At 42.9% G+C, this 24061-nt stretch overlaps 1 long non-coding RNA gene across 1 annotated transcript in view; it reads left to right on the forward strand.

Moving 5' to 3' along the window:
• LOC133069400 (uncharacterized) overlaps positions 1-23903 on the forward strand; it is an 88767-nt gene extending 64864 nt beyond the window's left edge. Inside the window, exons 2-3 of the long non-coding RNA XR_009695848.1 lie at positions 23169-23333; positions 23825-23903. This is a non-coding gene — a long non-coding RNA (uncharacterized LOC133069400). The remainder of the gene's footprint in view (positions 1-23168; positions 23334-23824) is intronic.
• Positions 23904-24061: the final 158 nt, after the last annotated feature.

A 24061-nucleotide genomic window follows, 5' to 3' on the forward strand; every position in this document is an offset into this window, starting at 1 on the left:
TTCATTCAACGATCCTCAGTAAGTATCTATTATGTGCCAGACATGGAGATATACTAACAAACAAAAGGGAATCTACCCTCTGGAAACTTAACACCTTATAGGGGAAAGCAACAGGGAAAATGTGACCACAGTTTGGGATAAATCCTAAGAAGGAGATAAAGAGCGTATTGTGATAGAGAGTATCCGGGTGGGTAGTCAGTTCAGTCGCTCAGTCGTGTCTGACTCTGCGACCCCATGAATCGCAGCATGCCAGGTCTCCCTGTCCATCACCAACTCCCGGAGTTTACTCAAACTCATGCCCATCGAGTCGGTGATGCCATCCAGCCATCTCATCCTCTGTCACCCCCTTCTCCTCCTGCCCCTAATCCCTCCCGGCATCAGGGTCTTTTCCAATGAGTCAACTCTTTGTATGAGGTGACCAAAGTATTGGAGTTTCAGCTTCAGCATCAGTCCTTCCAGTGAACACCCAGGACTGGTCTCCTTTAGGATGGACTGGTTGGATCTCCTTGCAGTCCAAGGGACTCTCAAGAGTCTTCTCCAACACTACAGTTCAAAACCATCAATTTTTCGACACTCAGCTTTCTTCACAGTCTAACTCTCACATCCATACATGACCACTGGAAAAACCATAGCCTTGACCAGATGGACCTTTGTTGGCAAAGCAATGTCTCTGCTTTTTAATATGCTATCTAGGTTGGTCATAACTTTTCTTCCAAGGAGTAAGCGTCTTTTAATTTCATGTCAAGAAACACCTGGAGTAACAGGCAAATTTGGCCTTGGAGTATGGAATGAAGCAGGGCAAAGGCTAATAGAGTTTTGCCAAGAGAACGCACTGGTCATAGCAAACACTCTCTTCCACAACACAAGAGAAGACTCCGGGTGGGTAGACTGGTGCTATTTCAGATCAAGGAAGCCCTAGAGAAGAGTACTGTAGACAAAGGGAACTTCAAATGCAAAAGTCTGAGAAGAAAAATCTTGGTATATTCTAGAAACTCCCTGGAAGCCCACATAGTTGGAGTATAGTGGGCAGAAAGATGATAAAGCCGAAACAGAAATCTAGATGAGAAATGACACAATGGGGCAGAAGGGTGGAAACAAATGGATCAATCCAAGATTTGGGGGAGTGAGGGTGGTAAGATCAATGACCCTGCCTGAGGGATTGGATATGGGAGTCAAAACATAGCTAGATTTCTGGATTAAGAGCTTGGTATATGGTGCTGGCACTTATAATAACAGGAAGCCTAAAGAAGGACTATCTTTGCAAGGGGTGTAATAAAGGATTCCATTTGGAGGCTGCAGAGTTTGAGGGGAATGTCCAAGTAGGCATTTGTGGTGGTTTAGCTGCTAAGTTGTGTCTGATTCTTGCCAACCCTTGGACTGGAGCCCGCCACGCTTGTCTGTCCATGAGATTTTCCAGGCAAGGTTACTGGAGTGGGTTGCCATTTCTTTCTCCAGGGGATCTTCCAGGCCCAGGGATCGAACCCTAGTCGCCTGCATCGCAGGCAGATTCTTTGCCAACTGAGCTCCAGGGAAGTCCTATGTATGGTTAAATATGGTGGTCTGGATTTAAGATATATAAAATATTAATTTAGAAAGAAATGAAGAAATAAGTAAAGTGCTATGTGTGTTTAGAGAATGAAGTAATTAGTTCAGACTAGGGATACATAGATGACTACATAGGGACATGCTAAGTTCAACAAAGACCATCAACAAAGGAACAGAGAGTAGAGAGGAAGAGAATTAGAGAAAAGTCTTTCTTTGTATGATGAAAGAAAAGGTTGATGATTAGTGATATTAAAAAGACTGTATTTCTAAATTTCTCCCCAGAGAACTCAGCTATAAAGGGACCAGGTGAGGTCTGATCCATCTCTAAGAAAATGAATGTTCAAGGCACAGACTGAGGAAAAAATGTAATATATAGATATATAAAAATCACATATCCATAATATGTAAAGAATTTCTACAAATCAACAATAAGAAGTCAAATAAAAAAGGGGGCAAAAATCTTGAACAGACATTTCACAGAAGATCTCGTGCAAATAGCAAGAAATAAATGAAAAACCATTGCATGTGTGCTCGTTGCTGAGTTATGTCCTACTCTTTGTGACCCCATGGACTGTAACCTGTCCATGGAATTTTCTAGGCAAGAATACTGGAGTGGGTTGCCATTTCCTTCTTCAGGGTATCTTCCTGACCCAGGGATTGAACCCAGGTCTTTTGCATTGCAGGCAGCTTCTTTACCATCTGAGCCACCAAGGAAGCCAGTAGCCATCAAGAATGTGCAAATTAAACCACAGTGAGCTACTATTTTACCAACATGGAAGTGGCTAAAACCCAGAAAGATGGTCAATACCAAGTGTGAGCATATGGTACAACCAGAACTTTGATATGTCTGTTGGCAGTGGTGTAAAAATTACCCACCACTTTGAAGAACTACTTAGTAGTTTCTTAGAAAGTTGATCATATATCTACTCTATAACCCAGAAATACTAAATTCTAGGTTCTTACTAAAAAAAAGAAATGAAAATATGTGTACAAAATGGCTTTTACAAAAATGATGATAGCAATTTTAGTCATAATCACCAAAGAGTGCAAACAACCCAGATTTCCACTGACAAGAGAATGGATAAGCAAACAGTAGTTTATCTGCATAGTGGAGTACAATTCAGCAGTACAAAAGGATAAACTACTAATAAATGCAACAACATCTCAAAAACACGATTTAAGTGAAGCTAGACATGAGAGAATACATGCTCCATGATTCCATGTGCCTGAAATTATAGAATAAAATTAATCTATAGTCATAGAAATCAGAAAGAGATTGCCCGGTAAAGGGCTTAAGGAAACTTTCTGGGATAATGGAAATGGTCTGTCATTTAAGTGGCGGTTACCAAGGTGTTTACAACTGGTAAAACTCATCAAACCAAATGCTCAATATCTTAAGATCTTGCATTTTATGATATGTAATTTATATAATATTAATTCTTTAAACTATTTGCATAGCCTAGTTTTGGAGCCTATATTCTTAAAAATACTCCCCCGTTTTAGGGAGGAAAAAACAGGAAGTGACTGCATGGGGAAATTTATTTAAATAAAATGGATGAATTTAAATTAGCAGTCTAACCCTTTTGCTTTCTGAGAAACCCACAGCTTCTGCATGCATGTGTGCTAAATCACTCAGTCACTTACAACTGTTTGTGACCTCATGGACTATAGCTCAACAGCCTCCTCTGTCCATGGGATTTCTAGGCAAGGATACTGGAGTGGGTTGCCATTTCCTACTGCAGGCACAGCTCCTGAGGTTGGTCTATATTTGTGTGGACATGTGGTTGAATTAGAAGCCTTAAGTTGTTTTTGTGGTTACAGCTCATTATGGCCTGCATCTATGTAGCACCTACTATATACTAGGTCCTTGACATGCCGTGTTTCCTAAAGTGGCCTGTTGGTTCCCCAAGGGACAGGTGTTTTAGCTCCTCTTTCCTCTGCCTTCCTCTACAATATGGCTTATTTTTCCCTTGATTGTTCACATGATGATGCCAGTACAGAGTGGGTGCTGAGTAAATATTTGGTGAATGAATGGATGAAGAAATGAGTTCTTGAATATCAGGTGTGTGAAAATCTAAAAGAATATAAGAACTCAGTGTCTCATTTCTGTTTAAAAAATAAATTTTATCATATACCTGACTTTTAAAAACAAAACAAAACAAAAACTCTAACTTCACTCTCTATAAATTGAAGTGAACAAGAGAAGAAGATATAGGAAAAAATGGTCTCACTTTCTGTCCCTTTTACTTCTGATATCAAAGGCCAAACTGATGACAACTGGTCTAGTGGTTGGACTTTGGATTATTAAAAAATATTTTGCAAGAAATAAGCTTGGCTTATAGAACCAACAATGAGATAACCAACTTCAGTAAGAATGACAGCAACAGTTGATATTTCTGGGAGAAAACACTGACCAAAACAAGAACCCAAAAAGTCCCTTCCAATCTCAAGAGGCAATGGGATATAAAAGAGATTAAGTTTAGCTGCAGATGCCAACAGAGAAAGTCTTTGGAAAATGTGTTTAGTGAGGATCTTTTGTCAAAATTTACTAACAGCCAATATTTTTTCTATGGCATATAAAGTGGCAACATAAATATTTAATGATTTTAATCTAGGATATACTAGTAAAAATAAAACAGAATTAACGTTGGTCAAATACTTCATCCTTCGAATACTTCTCTTAATACTGTGAATTAGCCAAGTGATAAAAGAAAATAAGTTTAAATAAGTCACTGTGTTGAAAAATAGAATATAATTGACAATTGATGAGTCAGCAAGCAAATATTATAAAAAGAAATCCTATTTTGATTGTACAAATTTGATGAACAATATAAAAACCCATAAAATGCTTGGAAATTCACATGAAACTAAATTTTTTGTTCTGATTATAAAATTTAAAAGTCTAGGTAATTTATATCCATTGGCTATTTTAATAAAAATTTAAAATTAATTTATTGCAAATTAATGAAGAAAATTAAGGATACATTTTATCCATTTCTGTCATTCCATGGAATTTATGATTTCCTCCAAGAATACCTAGTCCACTGTAAAATAGAAAACAAACAGTGTTGTCTTGAGACTATAAATAGGACATGGGGAAGGGGGTGGTGAGAGGGAGAGTTTCCAGAGAGGGAGAAGTTGCAGATACACAGGCTTCTGCCTCCTACATTGTTCAACTGGCACAGAACCACAGATTTGGTTTTGAGCTACTTGATGACCAAATCAAAAAGAGAAAATAATTTATTGACATGATTTAAACAAAATTTACGTTAATTATAGTGACCTTAAGAAAAGAGTATCCTAACTAGGAAAAACAACAACAACAACAACACAACTCTTAGTCCTAAAAGAGGTGTTTGTGTGTGTGTGTTGATTTCAGAAGACTGAGAAACAAAATGGACAATGTTTTCAACAACTCCCTTTAGTTAATAAAATAGAGAATTTTGTTCTGTAATTTCTTCTTAATGTCAAGCTGGAGGAAACAGTGCTGTTTATGAAGAGTCCAAGACAAAGAAGGATGGATTGGGCTGTAAATGACCTGCCCAGTCCTCCAGAGCATGCTTCTCATGTAAATCGAGTTGTAAGGAATTTGGGGTTATCGTCTCTGACATAGGTCTTCTGCGAGGGTATTGGGTGGTGATTGCAGAGCTCTAAGTATCAACTGAGAGAAGGAGAGTGTTGGCACTTGGATGAAAACTGAGAAGCCAAACCAGTCAAGGATGTGGCACCTGGGGAAGGGTCGGAAATGGCCAGTGGCTGCACGAGGATGATGTCCTCCTGTGGTCAAGAGTCAGTTGACGTGGATAACAGGGTACCCTTGGATTTGGCAGTCCAAAGACTTGACAGCATCTTTTAATTGGGTGTCATAAGCAAGATCTCCTAAGTTCTCTCTGGGTCTGTTCCCTCACCCTGCAATGGTGCTGGGAGGGGTAGCTTGTTCCCCATTCCTGGCATATTTTTCCAAGTAGGAGGTGTGGCATTCAGGACCCTCTCCATCTCCTTACTCACTTGCTCCAGGGGAGTGTTTTTTTTTTTTAATATTTTTACTTATTTATTTGGGGCTTCCCTGGTAGCTGAGACAGTAAAGAATCCACATGCAATGCAGAAGACCTAAATTCGATCCCTGGGTTGGGAAGATCCTCTGGAGAAGGGATTGGCAACCCACTCCAGTACTCTTGCTTGGAGAATCCCATGCACCGAGGAGCCAGGCAGGCTACAGTCCTTGGTCACAAAGAATCAGACACAACTTAGCACATTTATTTATCTTCTTTTTTAAAATGTATTTCTTTTTAGATGGAGGATAATTGCTTTACAATATTGTGTTGGTTTCTGCCATACACCAGCATGAATTAGCCATAAGTATACACATGTCCCCTCCCTCTTGAACCTCTCTCCCACCTCTCACCCCAACATATACACTACCATATGTAAAGTAGATATTGTTGGTATTCAGCTGCTAAGTCGTGTCTGACTCTTTGCGACCCTATGAATGCAGCATGCCAGGATTCCCTGTCCTTCACTGTCTCCCAGAGTTTGCTCAAACTCACGTCCATTGAGTCAGTGCTGCCATCCAACCACCTCATCCTCTGTTTCCCCCTTCTCCTTCTGCCCTCAATTTTTCCCAGCATCGGAGCCCTTTGCAATGAGAAGGCTCTTTGCATCAGGTGGCCAAAGTACTGGATCTTCAGTTTCAGCATCAGTCCTTCCAATGAATATTCAGGGTTGATTTCCTTTAGGACTGACTGGTTTGAGCTCCCTGCAGTCCAAGGGACTCTCCAGAATCTTCTCCATCACCACAGTTCAAAAGCATCATTTTGGTGTGCGACTCAGAGAGCTCAAACTGGTGCTCTGTGACAGGGGAGTGACTTATCATATTGATGTATTTGGGAAAAACAAACTAGAAGCGTGTGGGACCCACCCACCTCTCCCCTTTTCCTTCTGCAGAGCCATCTGCCTGCCTGCAGGAAGTGGTTCTCTGCCCCCTCTACACTGAACGGGCCGTCTTCCTGCGTCCAGTGTACCTGTACCGGGGAGAGCAATTCTGCCTAAATCTGGGGCTCTCACACTTAGCAGTGTCCTGCCAGTTGGCTTTTATTGGTGATAAAGGTTTTATTTCAGCTCCCCTCTGCCAGTCCTTTGTCTCAGGTGAAGCAGGACGCTACCTATTGACCCCTTTCAGAGACCCCAACAGGACTGACTATGTTTTAATCATAGCCATCTGGCCCTGGGTGTGAGGTCTAGCTAAGGTAATGAAATAGCACAGCAATGCTATGGGGGGGCAGTGGCTGGTTTGGAGAGTTATGCTCTTGGTTATTTTCCCCAGATCCTTTTAGTCCACAGGTATCATTGAGTAATATCGATCACAACATCCATAAGAAGACAATGATCTTTGACAGTGAAAGTGAAACAGTGAAGTCTTAGGCATTTTCCCACCAAATCCTTCCTTCCTGGCTTAAGGGGCCTGCAGACACCTGAGGGGAACAGCTGTCTCCCCGGGGCACCTCGAGTGTTCTGCTCCGCAGTACGACTGCATTTATCCTGGCTGTACATGCATCTCTTTATCGCAAGATCCTTTCCAACAGCACTATCGGGCCAAAGCTTGGTGAAAAATACAGGGTCTCTAGAAGCAGATGCTAAATTAATAAGCATTATGAATAGCCGAGTGTGAAAGGTCCTGTTGGACCCGTGTGCAGGTACAGAGGATGGCGGGGCAGGCCCCCCCCAGGAGGTTGTTTCTGCCGAAGAACAGGATTGACACAAACACCGCGTCTGGAAACGTGGTTTCCCAGCACGGCTTCGTCTGCCTTCCCCATCTGCTCCAGAAGCATTATTCTGGGCACCTTGACAGGAGGACTCCAAGTGAAAAGGAAATAACAAACAAGTGTGTGTGTTTTTTATCATCTCCAAATACCTTAGGCTCAGGGATACGAATGAAAAACCCTTATCTTGTGACCTTTCAGGTTTACTCCAGGAGGAGGACAGAAGGAAGGGGAAAAAATTATGAAAACAAGCACAAAAGGTGCCATCTTATTTCTTTTCTGTCCTTGTTTGCTCTTTATTTAAAATGAGAAGCAAAAGAGGATTCTGGTCTTTAAGCCAACCTGTTGACAGACAGTTTGCTTTGATTTGATGTGTACTTCATTTGCATGAATAAAAAGTAGCAGGAGAGTGTTGTGACTTAACAGTAATATAAAAGCTATTAGAGGAGCCTTGATCATTAGCTTCTTTGTCACAGGGCAATTGTATCTTGCTTTCAATCACCAAATGCCATTTAAAACATTCTCCACAGCTGTGGAGATTGACAGACTATACACATTCCTTCACTTCAGGGCAGGCTGAGTCAACTGCAGACGGTAGCATTTACCAGATCCCAAAATGAAAAGAAAAGTGACTTCTAGATAAATTAGAGTGTCTACTCAGTCAAGGACAAGTGGGGAAGGGCAATGTCATCTGCTAGAGCCAGAGAGCCGAGAAAGCCAGGAGGAAGAGCATGACTTTCCTTCTCCCTTTCCCAGGGACAGGACAGGAACTTTGTACAACTTACCTGACTGGCAACGCAGGTGATTCCTCCCCAGAGGGTGCGGGCTCTACCAGGGAGGCCCCACTCTCCTCCGTATGATCAATGCTACTGAGGCCAGTGTCAGTTGTTAAAGAGGGTCATAAGACTTAGGAGTTATTCTTAATAGAGCGGGGTCACTGTGGCAGTGTTTGGTTTGGCTCTACCCTCACACCAATCTTAGGCAAATTTGTGAGGTTTATGGGTTTTCGGTGGTGCCACATTTTTATTTTAAAGCCTTTTTTCCCTCCTTAGCAGAACATTCTCAGTTCTGCCTTTCACAGGTACAAAAACTGATTAATAGTATAATGTGTTATTCCTCCTAGGGGTTATAATTTACCAGAGATGGAAGCCTTGGCTTTTTCTGAGAGAGAGCCTGCAGGAATCTTTGGGACAGTAGGTGGAGTACCGTTTGAGGTAAGGGAGATAGATCTATGTAGAAACTGCTGGAGTCCCACCACACAGAGAGAATATTCTAGCTTTCCAGGGGCCAGGAATGTATGTTTTTTTTTTTTTAATGGAGAAAAATATACCTACATATTGGTCTGTCACTGAAATGCAAAATAACTTAATAGCTTCTGTTTCTGTGCCTCAGCTGCTATAAATGTATCACATCTTCATCAGAATTATCTTATTCATATTTTCATGCTTAATGGAAAGCATAACTAGATTGATAAATCTGTCCTTTTAGTTGTTCTAAGAATATTTTTTATTAATTTTAATTTAGAAAAGGAATGTATGTTGATGGTGAGAAAATTAGCTGGATTTCAAGTTTGATTAGGAATATTTGCTAGCATATGAGGTCAGCTGCTTGTAGTAGAAACTCAAAATAAAGAGTGGCTTTGTTGTTGTTCAGTCGCTCAGTTGTATCCGACTCTGCAATCGCATGGACTGCAGTACACCAGGCTTCGCTGTCCTTTATCATCTCCCAAAGTTTGCTCCATTGAGTCAGTGATGCTATCCTACCATCTCATCCTCTGTCGCCCCCTCCTCCTTTTGTCCTCATTCTTTCTCAGCATCAAGGTCTTTTCCAATGAGGCGACTCTTCGCATTAGGTGACCAAAGTATTTGGGCTTCAGCATCAGCCCTTCCAATGACTATTCAGGGTTGATTTCCTTTAGGATTGACTGGTTTGATCGCCCTGCTGTCCAAAGGACTCTCAAGAGTAGCTTATACAAAATGCAAATATCTTTCCCATGGAACAGTCTGGAAGAAGGTGAAGTGCTTGTGTGGTAGCTTTGCTCTTTGAGATCGTCTAGGGGCCCAGGCTCATGCCGACATTTTGCTCTGCCTTTGCAGAGTATGGCCTATACCAGCTTGATCCAAGGTGCCTCTTCCCCACATTCACAGTGAAAACAGCAGAAGGGAGGAAGGGGGACACATACCTCCGATTAAGGATGTGACTCGAAGTCACACATATGGCTTCTGCTCACGTTGCTTTGGCTGGGTCTTTCCACACCAGCTGGAGGGAAGGTTGGAAAGTGTCATCTTTATTTGTGTGACCATGTGCCCTGTGAAAGAGAAGAGGAGATGGTCATTGAAGACTCACTAACAGGCCTGATGAGCAGGTTTGAGGAGAAAATGTTGGAAGGCTGCAGTCACTTGCGTGGGTATGCAGAGAGGGGTGTTTGTGTGGGGCTGGGGGTAGACCAGGCAATAAGAAGTCTGGATGCTCCTTCTCCTGTGATTTCACTTCTAGCAGTTTGGTTTTATGCGTTTTATGTCTGCTTCCTGTCTAATGTCTTCAGTTCCAGGCTCTCTTGTACTTCTTAGATTTCAATTTTGGGGTTGAGAAGATACATTCATGGTCTTTAGTCAAGTGATTCCAATTAATAACCATAGCGTGAACAAATACTACAGACTACACGACACGTTAGATGTGGGAATATGATGCTGAATAAGTGTCTGCCCTCAGGAATTTTATGGTCCACATCATGGTTTCTCAACCACAAAACTTCTCATATTTGGGCCTGAGTAATTTTTTGTTCAGAGAAGGCAATGGCAACTCACTCCAGTCCTTGGGGTAGGGAGTGGGCTCTACCTACTAGATGTCAGTAGCCACTCCCCTCCTAGTTGGGACAAGCAAAAACATCTCAAAATATTGCCAAATGTACCCAGGGGTGGAAGTATGAGGTGGGGTACAGCAGCCCCTACGTGAGAACCATTGGTTCAAAGTTATAAGTTAGGTCCCTGGATCTTAGGGTGTGGTTCCTAGGCTAATAGCCTCAGTAAAATGTTATCAGAATCACCTGAAACTTATTAGAAAAACAAATAATCAGACCTTACCTCAGAAAAACTGAGAAACTCTTGAAATGGGGCTTAGGGGTCTGTGCTTTAACAAGCTCTCCAGGTGATTCTGAGATTTCTAACGCTTGAGAACTGCTAAGCCAGATCTTTCATTCAATGCTTTCAATTCAGTGTATTAAGTCGTAGAGGAAGGCATACCCCGAATGCCGTGAGAACGCGGAGAAAGGCAGCTAATCCGACCGGTAGAAGTCACAGGCAGCTTATCAAGTAGGCAGAAGTGACGCCTGCATCTGGAAGTTTATGTAGATAAAAAGCAGATGTAAAAGCAGAAGAGGGGTGAATAAACCTACCCAGAGGACTGAAGGAGCACACTGCGTTTAGTGTCACTAGATGGTAAAGTCTGAAGTCAGGTGGCCCTAGGCTTTGGGATTGGAGGTGCAGGCAGGAATTTGGTTGCGGGTGCGCCTGGCATGGTATGCTGGACAGTTGTTTTTAAGCTGCTCAGCCTCTGAATCCTTTTTCAATGTGTGGACACTATACCTATGCATGAATCTTGGTGGGAGGCCAGGTTATTTCTGCGCTGGGGAAATGGGATTTTCAGAGGCTAGCTCTCCCCTGCCCGGTGGCAGCCAGGGCAAAGGCATGTACCTGGGGCCTGCCAGTCAGATGCTCACTCCCAGGCCTTGATTCTGGAGCTAACAGGAAGAGAGAGCAGGGTACTCAAGCCAGTGGCCATGGCAGTGCTGAGGCAGCGTCCTCTGTCGTGTGTGGCCATGGAGTTCTACCCAGCACGCGTCCTGACATTCTCTCCAGGTGGCTCTCCAGGCCTGGCTTTGACCGCCCCTGGTCTTGTTTGTTCAGGCTCCCTTGACTCTTGCCCATTTCCTTACCTGATTCTTCAGCCTTTCTAGTGATTCTGTCAATTCACTTCAGTTCAGTTGCTCAGTCGTGTCCAACTCTTTCCGACCCCATGGACTGCAGCACACCAGGCTTCCCTGTCCTTCACCAACTCCCAGAGCTTGCTCAAACTCGTGTCCATCACGTGGGTGATGCCATCCAACCATCTCATCCTCTGTCGTCCCCTTCTCCTCCCGCCTTCAATCTTTCCCAGCATCAGGGTCTTTTCCAATGAGTTGGTTCTTCTCATCAGGTGGCCAAAGTATCGGAGTTTCAGCTTCAACATCAGTCCTTCCAATGAATATTCAGGACTGATTTCCTTTAAGATTGACTGGTTGGATCTCCTTGCAGTCCAAGGGACTCTCAGGAGTCTTCTCCAATACCACAGTTCAAAAGCATCAATTCTTTGGCGCTCAGCTTTCTTTGAATTACCTTTCAGTAAATTCTTTCTCCGTTTAATTATTCATAGATCATCATCAGCCAGAGGTGGTTTCTGTGGCTCACAACTAAGCATCCTGGATGTTATATATGGGAAATGAAGAGCCTCTGCAGAAGGGACGGCTCCCACTTACCATCTATACTACGGGAAATGAAAGGGTGACACCTATCCCTTACTGAGCACATGCTGCATCAGGCGCTTTATCTAAATCATCTCCTGATCCTTAGAACAACCCTTTAGTAGATACCCTGATTATTATCCTCATTTTATACATGGAAAGCTGAGTTTTGAACCCGGGCATTCTGTCCAGAGCCTGTTTCCCTGACAACCAGGACCAAAACCCTATCCAAATCCCCAATTTTTTTTCAAGGTCTCTGTCACCTGTCAACCCCCACCACAAAATGGCATCCCCCCTAAGTTTGCCTGTGTATGCGGTGATCTTCCCCTTATGTTTTATTTCACCCATATATTGTGTCTAATCTGTGGCTCACAAGATCATGTACTTGTTTTCATGTCACCCTAGAATTATTTCATATCTCTCTGATATCTTTGTCTTCCAACTTTATCATAAGCAACTTGTGGGTTCTAATCCTAACTGTGTCACTTACTGGGAGGTGGTCACAGGCCAGAATTATTGAAAATGTAAATATTACCTGGCAGCATTGCTATGGGCAGGGGCAGTTTTCAAAATGCTGTGTTTAACAACTGATTCACAAGACCACTGGCCAGGCAGGGTCTGGTCTTTGTCTCTAAGTTGTGTCTGACTCTTTGTGACCCCAGGGACTGTAGCCCACTGGGCTCCTCTATTCATGGAATTTCCCAGGCAAGAATACCGGGTTACCATTTCCTTCTCCAGAGGATCTTCCTGACCCAGGGATCAAACCTGCTTCTCCTGAATCATCAGGCGAACTTTCTACCACTGAGCCACCAGGGAAGCCTGGCCAGGCAGGGTAGTAAATGGCTGTAAATATCTGTAACGCCTGGACTATGCAAATGACTGAATATTAGCTCTAGTTGTAAAAAGAAAAATAATGAATAGAGTTCTTTGTAAGCTGTACAGCTTGACAAACTCTGCATTATCAGTTCACCTTCCATGTCTCTTTTAGCTGCTACAAAGCCTAGCATATTCTTATATACTTGGTACTTGGTAAATCTCTGAATTAATGGATGAATGAGTGAATAATCAACATGATGCATGCCTTCAACCTGCTGTTAAAATCAGTAATTCCCTGTTTTAGTTGCATGAAATACCCTGGGCCATCTCCTTGATTGTTTGGTGGTGAGGGGGCTCATGAATCTCTCAAACAGGTCTCCCACCACACTGAGCTTTGAGTCACAGATTTGAACACCAAGTGATATAAGTCATATTGCACCTTCAGAGAGATGGAGACAGGAACCTTGAAATCAAACTAAGGAAGCTGGCTCAGCAAGTCCAGTCTCCACTCCGCTGGGTCCCTGGTTCAGGTGAGGGGATTGGTGTCCTGCAAAGTCCAGCCCGGGAAGCTGTGGCCATTCTCCAAGGCAAGCAGCAACTCCCAGGAGCCCCAGTGGATCGGCCTGTGTTGCCCCAGGGCCCACCTACCTGCCTGGCACTCGGAGCCTGTTGCTGAAAGTTCTTTTCGTCCTTCTGTTCCTTCTTCCGTTGCCATCACGCCGACAGCTGCAAGAGCACATGGAGGTTGCTTGGCAGCTGCTTGCCACAGATGCTGGGCTCTGTAATGTACTTCTCCCCCCTCTGCTGCTGCTTCGGAGTGTTTCTCTGGCTGCCGGGATGTCTTCGTCCCCGCCTGTGGGAGGGGTGGGCGCTGAGGTGCTAGTGGGGTGTGAAGCCTTGGGGGATTGGTGCTGCTGAGTTGGCAATATGGCTAAGTCCTCAAGATCAGCTTTGCCTTTTTTACACACAAGCATCATTTTTAACTGTTCTGCATGCCTGAGAATGATTTCAGGCTGGCCTGGAGGGAAATAATGTTGGGATGTCTTTTTCTCTGCATTCTTGGAAGCCTTGCCTTCATCCAGGTCATCATTTTCTGGGCTGCTTCCTTGCAGGGACCTCCCAACTGAACTGGCCTCTTTCCTTCTAACTTGCCCGCTTTCTTCCACCTTCCATGGTGCTACCATACTGACTTTCCTGTAGCCAAATCTGGCCATCTCTCTTCTTCCATTTTTTTGAATCCTCATAGCTTGGAAGATTAAATCTGAACTTAGTGTGACTAAAAGGCCCTCCGTGACTCATCTCTGTTGCAGCCACATTTATTTTGACCGAAACAAATCAGCTGCTTCTTAACTCGATCTTGGACTTGCATTCACACAGCCTAGGAGTTTTTTCCTTCCTCTTTCTTTCGGTCTGTTCACTTGGTTCACTCCATTGGAGCCAGAGAGATCTCCAGGCATGTTTTTTTTTTTTTTTTTTCAGTGTAGCCTCTCTCCTTTAACCTGATCCTTGATGGATCAAACTGGAAAAGTTATTGACAGAACCATTTCTGTATAACCATTCAGGCAAAGCTGCTGTTGATTAAACGGCCTACTCTGTGCCAAGCGCTGGGGCACAAACATGGGTGAGATTCAGTGCCAGTTCTTAAGGAGTGTGTGCACAGTTGGAGAGATGGAGGAGGAAGCACACAATTAAAATAGAAAAAACAACAAACTCTATGACACAGGCAAGTACAGGATGTTACAGGAATCAGATGCTCTCATAACATCCTGAATTTCCTTCTGTTTTATTAGTTCTGTAATGAGTTTATGTATTTTCAGTTTGTCTGTCTCCCCAACAATTTCTGAGTTTCTTGAAGGCAGGGTCTATATCTTTCTCAAGTCGTACCCTTCATGCCCACCTGACGTCCGGTACAGAACTTCAAGAAATGTCTTTGGGCAAATGCAACTCCACCCATAAATGGTGTGTCCACATGAGGATGGCCTTGCAAGAGGCCCTGAACGTAGGGTCACCATATGTCTCTCCAGGAGAGTGGCAACCCCAAGGAGTGTCCTGGAATCCTCTCGGGTTGAAGGACACAGCAAAGAACACATGGGAAGTTAGGGGGCCTGTAGTTTCTGAAATTTTCTACCTTGCTTGCAGAAACTTGGTCCCTCTGCTTCAGCAATCCCCAACCTTTTTGGCACCAAGGACCATTTTGGTGGGAGACAATTTTTCCATGGACTAGGGTGGTGGTGGTAGGCAATGACTTTGGATAATTCAAGCACATTACATTTATTCTACACTTTATTTCTTTTTTTGTAATATACATTTTTATTCTTTAATAATACCCTTATAGATAAGTTTTATTCATTGTTTACTCTCAAATCTCAGTCTTCATTTGTTTTTTTTGGTCTTCGTTTTAAATGGATATATTTTCCTTGGTCATCTAGTAATATAAATGTTAGATAAAAAGACTTCCTATACAATGGCTTTTTTTCTTTTTTAAAAAATTTTATTATTATTTTTTAACACCAAGAACATTTTGTATTGGGGAATAGCCGATGAACAATGCTGTGATAGTTTCAGGAGAACTGTGAAGGAACTCAGCCATACATACGCATGCATCCATTCTCCAAACCCTACTCCCCTGCAGGCTGGCACATAGCATTGAGCAGAATTCAATGTGCTATACAACAGGTTTCTGTTGGCGGTCCACTTTAAATAGAGTAGTGTTGTGCACTTTATTTCTAATCTAATGCCACTCTGATCTAACAGGAGGTACCAGTCAAAGGCCCAGAGGTTAGAGATCCCTATTCTACTTGTTCCTCATCTTTTCCTTCTCTCTTAAGAAACCATTTACTCTGCTCTACTTTTCCCCTGTTTTGGTCAGAGAAAGCATCCATTAAAGGACATCGCATGCTATTTCAAATAAAATTAAAGGGCTTCGGAGATGGCACAGTTGTAGAGAGTCCACCTGCCAATGCAGGAGACGCAAGAGACGCAGGTTCAATCCCTGGGTTGGGAAGATCCCCTGGAGGAGGAAATGGAAGCCCATTCCAGTATTCTTGCCTAGAGAATTCCATGGACAAATGAGCCTGGAGAACTACATACAGTTCATGGGGGTCCCAAAGGGTCGGACCCAACTGAGCACACACACACACAGAAATTAAATTTTACATCACTGTAGAGAAATTAGAAAACTCTGATAAGTACAAAGGAAAACAAAAGCTTAAGTAATCCCACCACCCAGCATTGCCTGAATCACTGCTACTGATGTGTTGGTGTACAACCTTTCAGATTTTTCTCTGCACACATGTCCAGAGAGTGTTTGAGTTAAGACTTTGGACTGAGGCTGCCTGAGTCTGAATCTTGGCTTCACCATTTACCGACTGGGTGACGGAGGCAATTTGGCTGACTCAACCTCTCCGTACACCCTCACGGCTCAGTGGAGTTCATTAGAAGACTTAGAGCACAGTGCTGTTGAGAGACTGAAATATTCTATTGGTGCTTACAACACTACCTGGTGCATAGTAAATATAAATGTATTTAATTAACAAATATTTACTGTGGGCCTATTTTATGCCAGGCACTTTTCTAGACAACATTTAACATTTAGCCAAAAGGGCCACTGCTAGTATGCAGTTTATATCCTGGTTTAACCACCGAATACATTAACTAGCTTTGATATTACAAAGAGTATCAGATTATGTACTGCATCGATTCTGCTTTTCTCATTTACAGCATCTTGCTATGTATTACAACATTTTTCAGCATCATGAAATCTTGTATTATTCCTATAATAGTGATATAGTATTTCATTGAATGGATACCATATTTTATTTAACAGTCTCCTTTTACTCGGTATTTAAATAGCTTCCAATTTTTCATGTTTTCAAAACCCAGTACAATGAAAGCCTGATACACAGGCTTTCTGCGCTAACCTGGGTATTCCATCAAGAGATAGAAGTGAAGTTACAGATCAGGGAGCATGCACGTGTGTAGTGTTTCTGGTAGACGTGGCCTCCTGAGATGATTATGGACCAAACTGCCAGCCCCAGTGCTGTGGTTGAGAGAACGGTTCTCCACACTCTCATCTGAACCAATGCTGAACTTTTTTATTCTTTCAAATTAGGGCAAACATGGTATTATGTCATTTTTATTTGCATTTCTTTAGCTTCAGGTGAGGCTGATTTCATATATTTATATATAACAGTATTTGTATTTTTAGATATTTTTACATCTTATAATATTAGAGAATTATATATATGTGCTTGTGCTAAGTCACTTCAGTCGTGTCAGACTCTTTGTGACCCCTACAGACCTCATGGGACTGTAGCCCACCGGGCTCCTCTGTCCATGGGCTCCTCCAGGCAAGAATACTGGAGTGGGTTGCCATGCCTTTCTCCAGCAGATCCTTCCCATTCAGGGATCAAACCTGGCTCTCCTGCACTGCAGGCAGATTCTTTACCATCTGAGCCACTATAGTGTTTATATTTTTTATTGGCTATTTGTATTTCTTATTTTCTTTTTTAAAATATTTTTTTGATGTGGACCATTTTTAAAGTCTTTATTGAATGTGATACAACATTGTTTCTGTTTTATGTTTTGGTTTTTTGGCCACAAGGCATGTGGGATCTTTGCTCACCGACCAGGAATCAAATCCTCACCCTCGACACTGGAAGGTGAAGTCTTAACCACTGGACAGCCAGGGAAGTCCCAGTATTTCTTATTTTCTTTGTTGATCACTTGTGTCCCTTAAAGCCTCTGACTTTGATAAGATGATCTTGGATGTTGCTTAGACTGAATAGTCTTTCTCTGTGAAAGGCCTAGACCCTTGGTAAGCTTTGTGAGGTAATGGTTTCAAGGGACATGTGCCCAGCCTTCTCTGCGATGTATTTACATTTTCCATTAAAAATGTCTAATGTTATAAATCTGACTCTTCTGCACTTCGGCAGTGATGTGGTTTTAATACTAATGAACCACTTTTTGTGCATCTCAGTGAGAGCAGGGGCCACTTTGGCAGAGACTGAAAGATGCTACGTGTTGTCTGGTTGTGTGTGATGGATGTATGATCCAGTGCACACCTATATCTCCCTCGACTGTAACTGTTGGCATAACTGAGTGTGCATGTGTGTCTGCCTATGTACATGTCTGTATCTTGAGCTGAGATCAGAAAACCATATGTGTATTTTGGGGTCTCTGTGAAGTTACATAAGTACCTTTGTATTTCCATGACCTGAATCTATCTCCCAAGGGACATTTTGTTCAAAATTTGCTTCTTGTAGGAAGACTGCCCTGATTATCCACTCAGCCTCAGATTACTTCCCTCTGAACTTCCTGAGCACATGTGTTTCACATCTAAACTTGCAAATACATTGCTAAAAGCGTGTCCTCAATAACTCATATAAAGTTTTTCTCACATGAGAACCCTCTGCCTTTGCCTCTGACCACTTGGAAATGAGATTCTGGGCTTTATCACATCCCCTCAAAACAGATCCAACCCACGAAGCATTAGTGAGTAATGTAGAACTGACTACAATTTTATGTGGAGATGAAGGAGAAAGCTACATGATACAACACCCAGCAATAAATAAAGACAAAGATCTTCGCTTTCTCTTGTCAGAGTTCCTCTTTAGTCATGGGGAGGGTGAGATGGCATGACCGACTCAATGGCATCACCAACTCAATGGATGTGTGTTTGAGCAAACTCCGACTCAATGGACATGAGTTTGGATGGCATCACTGACTCAGTGGATGTGAGTTTGAGCAAACTCCAGGAGATAGTGAAGGACAGGGAAGTCTGGTGTGCTGCAGTTCATGAGGTCACAAAGAGTCGGACACAGCTTAGTGACTAAACAAGAACATGGGCCTCTGGGTCTCCTTCTCCCTCCCTCTGAATCTTTCCCTAAAGTAGCCACTGAACATCTCCTCCTTTCCTTGTCAGAGAAATTCAGCTTGCTTCTGAATTTCTTCGTCAAAGCCCTCAGCTGATCGTAATGTCGAGGAAAGCCAGCATTTTTTCCACAAAAATGAGCCTCTTTCTGTAGGAGAATGTACTGCTAAGAAAAATACGTTTTTTTCCCCAAGTTGTTCCAGCAAGCTACGTCACCAGGATTTACTTTGTCTCTTCATCCAGTTTCACGACAAGGACCGTCTTCCATTGATTTTATGTGCTTCTCAGCCTCCTTTTCTTCCCATGATTTTCTCCAGGGCTTGGCACAAAGTAGGTCCTCAATAGATGCTTGCCAATCAGTAAGGACTCTCCTCTGTATTCCCATTACTTAGCTCAGCATTTGGAACTTAGAAGGCACATGACTATTCAGACAGATAAATGATGAAACCTTGGTCTGTGTACCTTAAGAAGGCAGTGGGTAAGATGGGGTGGCCAGCTGGACCCTGAAATACTGGTGCGCTCACTGCCTTCCAGGGCATGGACAGCTCCGTAAGGCCCAGCCATTCGTGTCCTTCTACTTCTAGCCCATTTTCTTTTTACTCCAGTTGGCTTGTAGGGTTTTCTTCTCTAGTTCTCTTTGTGTCTTCCTTCATAAAGAATCAGGCCAATCCAGGAGGGAATTTCCAAGATCCACTTTCTAGAATATGATGCTGTGGAACTCCACCCCTACCTTGTCCCTCCAATAGTGTGGTTCCTCCCAGCCTCCCCTACGTGGGGCCTGAACTGCCTGCAGCCCTGTTCTTTCCCATTTCTCCCGAGGCCTCCTTTGACCACACAAGGGTCAGGAGAAGGAAGATTTCAGGAGACAAAGATAGGGATATATTGGTTATACTAAGGGCAGAAGGGGAAGGAGAGGGATGTGGGCAAGAAGAGAGGATTCCATAGAGAAGAAAGGTAGGCCTGTTCTACTTGGAAATAAAGATGGCTGGATTATTGGGTCAAATCCATCTCTTGGGAGTTTTCATATTGCTCCTTGCTCTGTGCCATGGCATTTCCTCTTGACTTCTTTGTGATTTATTTATTTTTTTTGGAAACATACAAAATGGAAAAAAAAAATGCCAAAAAAAAAATATGAAGTGGTGGGAGTCAGAAAGAAATGTCAGGGTATCTTTTTTTTTTTTTCTTTTCCTTTTTTCAGGGTATCTTTTGATTCAACACCTAAGGAAATCTGGAGGTCAGCCTATATTCTGGGGCTCATTACCCAGATAAACAGTCTAAAATCTGTAAGGATAAAGAACTCTGCATCTCTCCCCTTTCCCCCTGCTAATAATTCTCACTTCGAACCAAGAGCTAGATTTCACAGGATTAGAGGGGACATGAAAGTGAAAGTGAAGTCGCTCAGTTGTGTCCGACTCTTTGCGACCCTATGGACAGTAGCCTGCACCAGGCTCCTCCATCCATGGGATTTTCTAGGCAAGAGTACTGGAGTGGGTTGCCATTTCCTTCTCGAGGGAATCTTCCCGACCCAGGTATCGAACCCAAGTCTCCGGCATTGTAGACAGACGCTTTACCGTCTGAGCCACCAGGGAAGTCCGAATGAATGCTAAGTGAAGATTACAGTTTTCTTATATGATAATTTCTAGTGACCATAGGTGTTTTCTTTCTTCTCTGATGACCTGGTTGTAGGAATTTCCCAGCCAGCCTGCCATATCTGCCCTTGCCTGGATCAGACTCATCCTGCACCTCTGCTTCTGAAACTCATGCATTTCTATTTATTCTTTAAAAATTGCATTTGATTTTGGTAAGAATACTTGATGTAAAATCTGTTCTCTTAACAAATCTTTAAGTTTATAGTACAGAATTGCTAACTGTGTTAAGTATAGGTACTTTGTTAAGAGGGACTTCCCAGGTGGTGCTAATGGTAAAGAGCCTGCCTGCCAATGCAGGAGATATAAGAGACACGGATTCCATCCCTGGGATGGGAAGATCCCCTGGAGAAGGGCATGGCAACCCACTCCAGTATACTTGGCTGGAGAATCCCATGGACAGAGGAGCCAGGCAGGCTGCAGTCCATGGGGTCATAAAGAGTCAGACAGACTGCAGGGACTGAGCATGCAGGCACTTTGTTAGGACATACATATATATACATGTATATGTATATATTTAAGTAAGTTACAATGCTGTCCAGCAGATCTCCAGAGCTTATGTATCATCTCAACCCAAACTTTATACCCACCATTTGGTAACTCTTCACTTCCTCCTCCCCCTAGCAGCTGCTATTCCACTCTCTGATTTTATGAATTTGACTATTTTAGAAACCTTTGATAAATTTCGTGGTATTTGTCCTCCTGTGACTGGTTGATTTCACTTAGCATAACGTCTTCAAGGTTCTTAAGCCCATGCATTTAAGCCCCTCCCATTTTTTTGTGATGGGGTATCTCAAAGGGTTCTTGCCCACCTCTGCTTTGTCAATATTCCAGCCTCTTCTTGATAATTCACTGGCCTCCTGAACCCTGGAGTCCAGCTCCCTAAACCCAGGGTGCACCCCCTAAATCTTTTCCCTGAGTGTCCCCAGACCCTTGCCCCGTGGGCCACACATGCTCCTTGAAGCTCACCTGCCCCCTGTCTGCCCAGCTCTCTGACTCCCCAGGCATCCAACCCATACCATTCCTACCAGCCCTGCCCTGCTGAGGCCCCTGCCTGGAGGGACCCGGCGCCTCTGATGACTAAAAATAGGAGTTGTATAAAAGAACGGTGGGACCCAAATAAAGTCTGAAGCAGGAAATATAATGATCCTCTGAAAATATGATTCTGTTGCTTCTGCAGGAGCCCTGTATCTGCTTCAAAGCATGTGAACTATCTTTATTTTGCATTCAAACTATCTTTTGGGGCCAGGTTTCCTTCATAACATGGCTTATTGCAAAATGGATCTGAAACCCTAGGGAGTTTATCTGTAGTTAGGTTTTTTTTTTTTTCCTTTCCAGTAACTGTGGGTCGGAGGTATTCCAGCCATTATTGACTAAAGGACTACTCTGTTTTATGACATCTAATCAGATGGATGTCCCACTGGTAGGACAGATTGTGTCCCTTTTTTTCCCTCTGGACTGAGGAGATAAAGAGATAAAATTCATAGGTTGTGTTATTTTTTAAAAAAATCAACAGCCTAGTTCCCCATGAGATCTTCACGTGAGCCTGTTATGCATGAGAGGCTAGCCTTAATGGGGAGACTGAAGGGCTTGCAAGCAGGATGTTTTGTCCTGTGAATGGCTAGGCTTGGTCCGGTCCAGAAAAATTTCTATTCAAGGTCCTCTTGGATCCTGATGGTTTGAAGAAAAATGGCAAAATCTGAATGTGCTATTCCCAGATGCCTTCACTTACCAAAGAAGCCAAGTTCAACTTCCGTTTGGAGTTAGACACGATCCCTATGCTAAAATATTAGACAAATAATGTCTCCGAGTTTTCATTTCCTGTTACATAAAGTGGGCCTGATAATAGCAGCCATGACAATTTCCCAGGTCCCTGATGAGACCCCAGGCAGGCCTGGGTGTATATGAAACATCGAGTTCTATTCAAAAGCAAGGTATCATTGCAGCCTTTGTTACAGTGCAACTTAAGCACCCCAAACTTCCCTTTAGCATATGCTATCAACTCTAGCATCCCTACCATTATGAAACTATATATGGTTTCACCCCCATGTCATCTCTTGGGACTGCTTGTGTCTTGAAGTAGGATTACCTTTTATTTGTCCTGAAACTTCCTCCTTCAAACCAGAAGCTGTCCCCTGGGTTCAGGGTTTTGGGATTTGTGAACAAACCTGTTTTCACTCTGCCTGCCCTTTTCATGATTGTTTAAGTCTCCACTTATATTCCCTCCGCTTACATTCCCTTGAGGGAATGCTTTTGCAGCATGAGACCTAATTCCTTCCAGAACAAAGGTTCCTCCATAACTATGATCATCATAGGTTCTCTCTGAACCCCCCGTCCACTGGAAATCCATGTGTATCAGCAACTGTCTTGTCTTCCTTAACTGTAAGCCTAAACACCTTCTAAGTAATATCTCAGCCCAATGTGTGCCAGAAAGATCTGTCTTCATAAACACTGAGAAAATTGATTTTGGTGAAGAATCTATGGCTGAGGACTCTAAGAAAAGTCAGTTTCTTTTAGTGTCTCTGGCTCTTCAAGACTTAAGGCTTAAGAAACCTCTAGGAAGGCACCCCAGATTTGCTCAAGGTTTTGGTAGGAAAGCAGGGGAGAGATTTTTTTAAATCATAAGATTTAAAAGACTCAGGAAGGTAACTGCCTAGAAACTCTTTCAAACAAGTCCACACAGTTCTTTGAGACAGATCTTTTGTTAAAATTAGAGGGCTACCCTATCTAGTAGGTAACTTCCAGGTTCTGGGGTGGGCCATCTGGTTGGAATCTTGGCTCTGCCATTTCCTATATGTGTGACTTGACCTCTTTGTGCCTCAATTTTCCTGTCTGTAAAATGGGGACAATAATAGCAACCTACTTAACAGGTTTAAGTAGGAACTCTCAGAATGGAACTCATTCATGTGTAGAGTACTTCCTGTATTATATATGGGGCACTTACCCTAGGCTGAACCCTGTGATCAAGGTCTTATATTACCTAGTTCAGTCCTTACAGCAACCGTGTGAGAAAGGTGCTGTTTCTTTCCTAGGGATGAAAAAGCTGAGGCTTGCAGAGACTGGTCAACTTGCTCCACATCACGTGGTTGGCAAAGGCAGCACCAGAAGTCAAAACCCATGCTCTTCACCACTTGATCTTCTGTGTTTTCATCTATGTTTCCATCAAGGGAATTTCTGATCTTAATTTCATTTCTCAGGTAGGTATCATCTAGAACACTAGAGTTTATATTATCAGCTAGTAATTTGACTTATGGAAAGGACACTGGATTAGAAGTCAGGAGATTTAAATTCTGATCTAACTCTGCCACTGACTACACCAGCTGAGACAACGTGTTTACCTCTGCTGGGCTACCAAGTGGGAACTGATAATGCCTGCCCTGCCTATGTCAGGGACTATGGTGAGGGTTACTTTCAAATTTATCCAATAATGAGTGCTCATGTGAGCTGCATTTGCGTGTATTTTTCATTATTGTTAAATACACTTGTGCTGTGCTTAGGAGACACTTGAAATGCAAGATACTGTTGTTCCTATGAGTTTGAACAACATGAACCAGTTTTTCTTGGGGTCTGATTGCCCTCAGGCTAACCATCAGCTGGGATGAACCCTATTATTTCAGAGAGTGAACCTCACTCTTAGGACCTTCCCTGAATTTCAACCTTCCTCTTTCAACTGTTTCGTGAACAATAGGCATGTGAAGAGCTGCTTTGGAACCAGGATGTCCGCAAAGTCAAGAAGGTCAAACTGAAGCCTCCCCATGAAGATCTCCATGAACCTGAGGTCCTCATGAAGTGCTTCTATCCTTGCATCCATCCAGTTGCTATGGCGGGATGTTGGGTGGGTTCCATTCTTTGCTAAGAGATTAGGTATCAACATGTGGAAGAAGGATCTGACCGCTAAGGCAATAATAAAAAATGAAGCCAGGAT

Source organism: Dama dama, chromosome 14 (assembly GCF_033118175.1).
Source record: "Dama dama isolate Ldn47 chromosome 14, ASM3311817v1, whole genome shotgun sequence".
Lineage (NCBI taxonomy): Eukaryota > Metazoa > Chordata > Mammalia > Artiodactyla > Cervidae > Dama > Dama dama.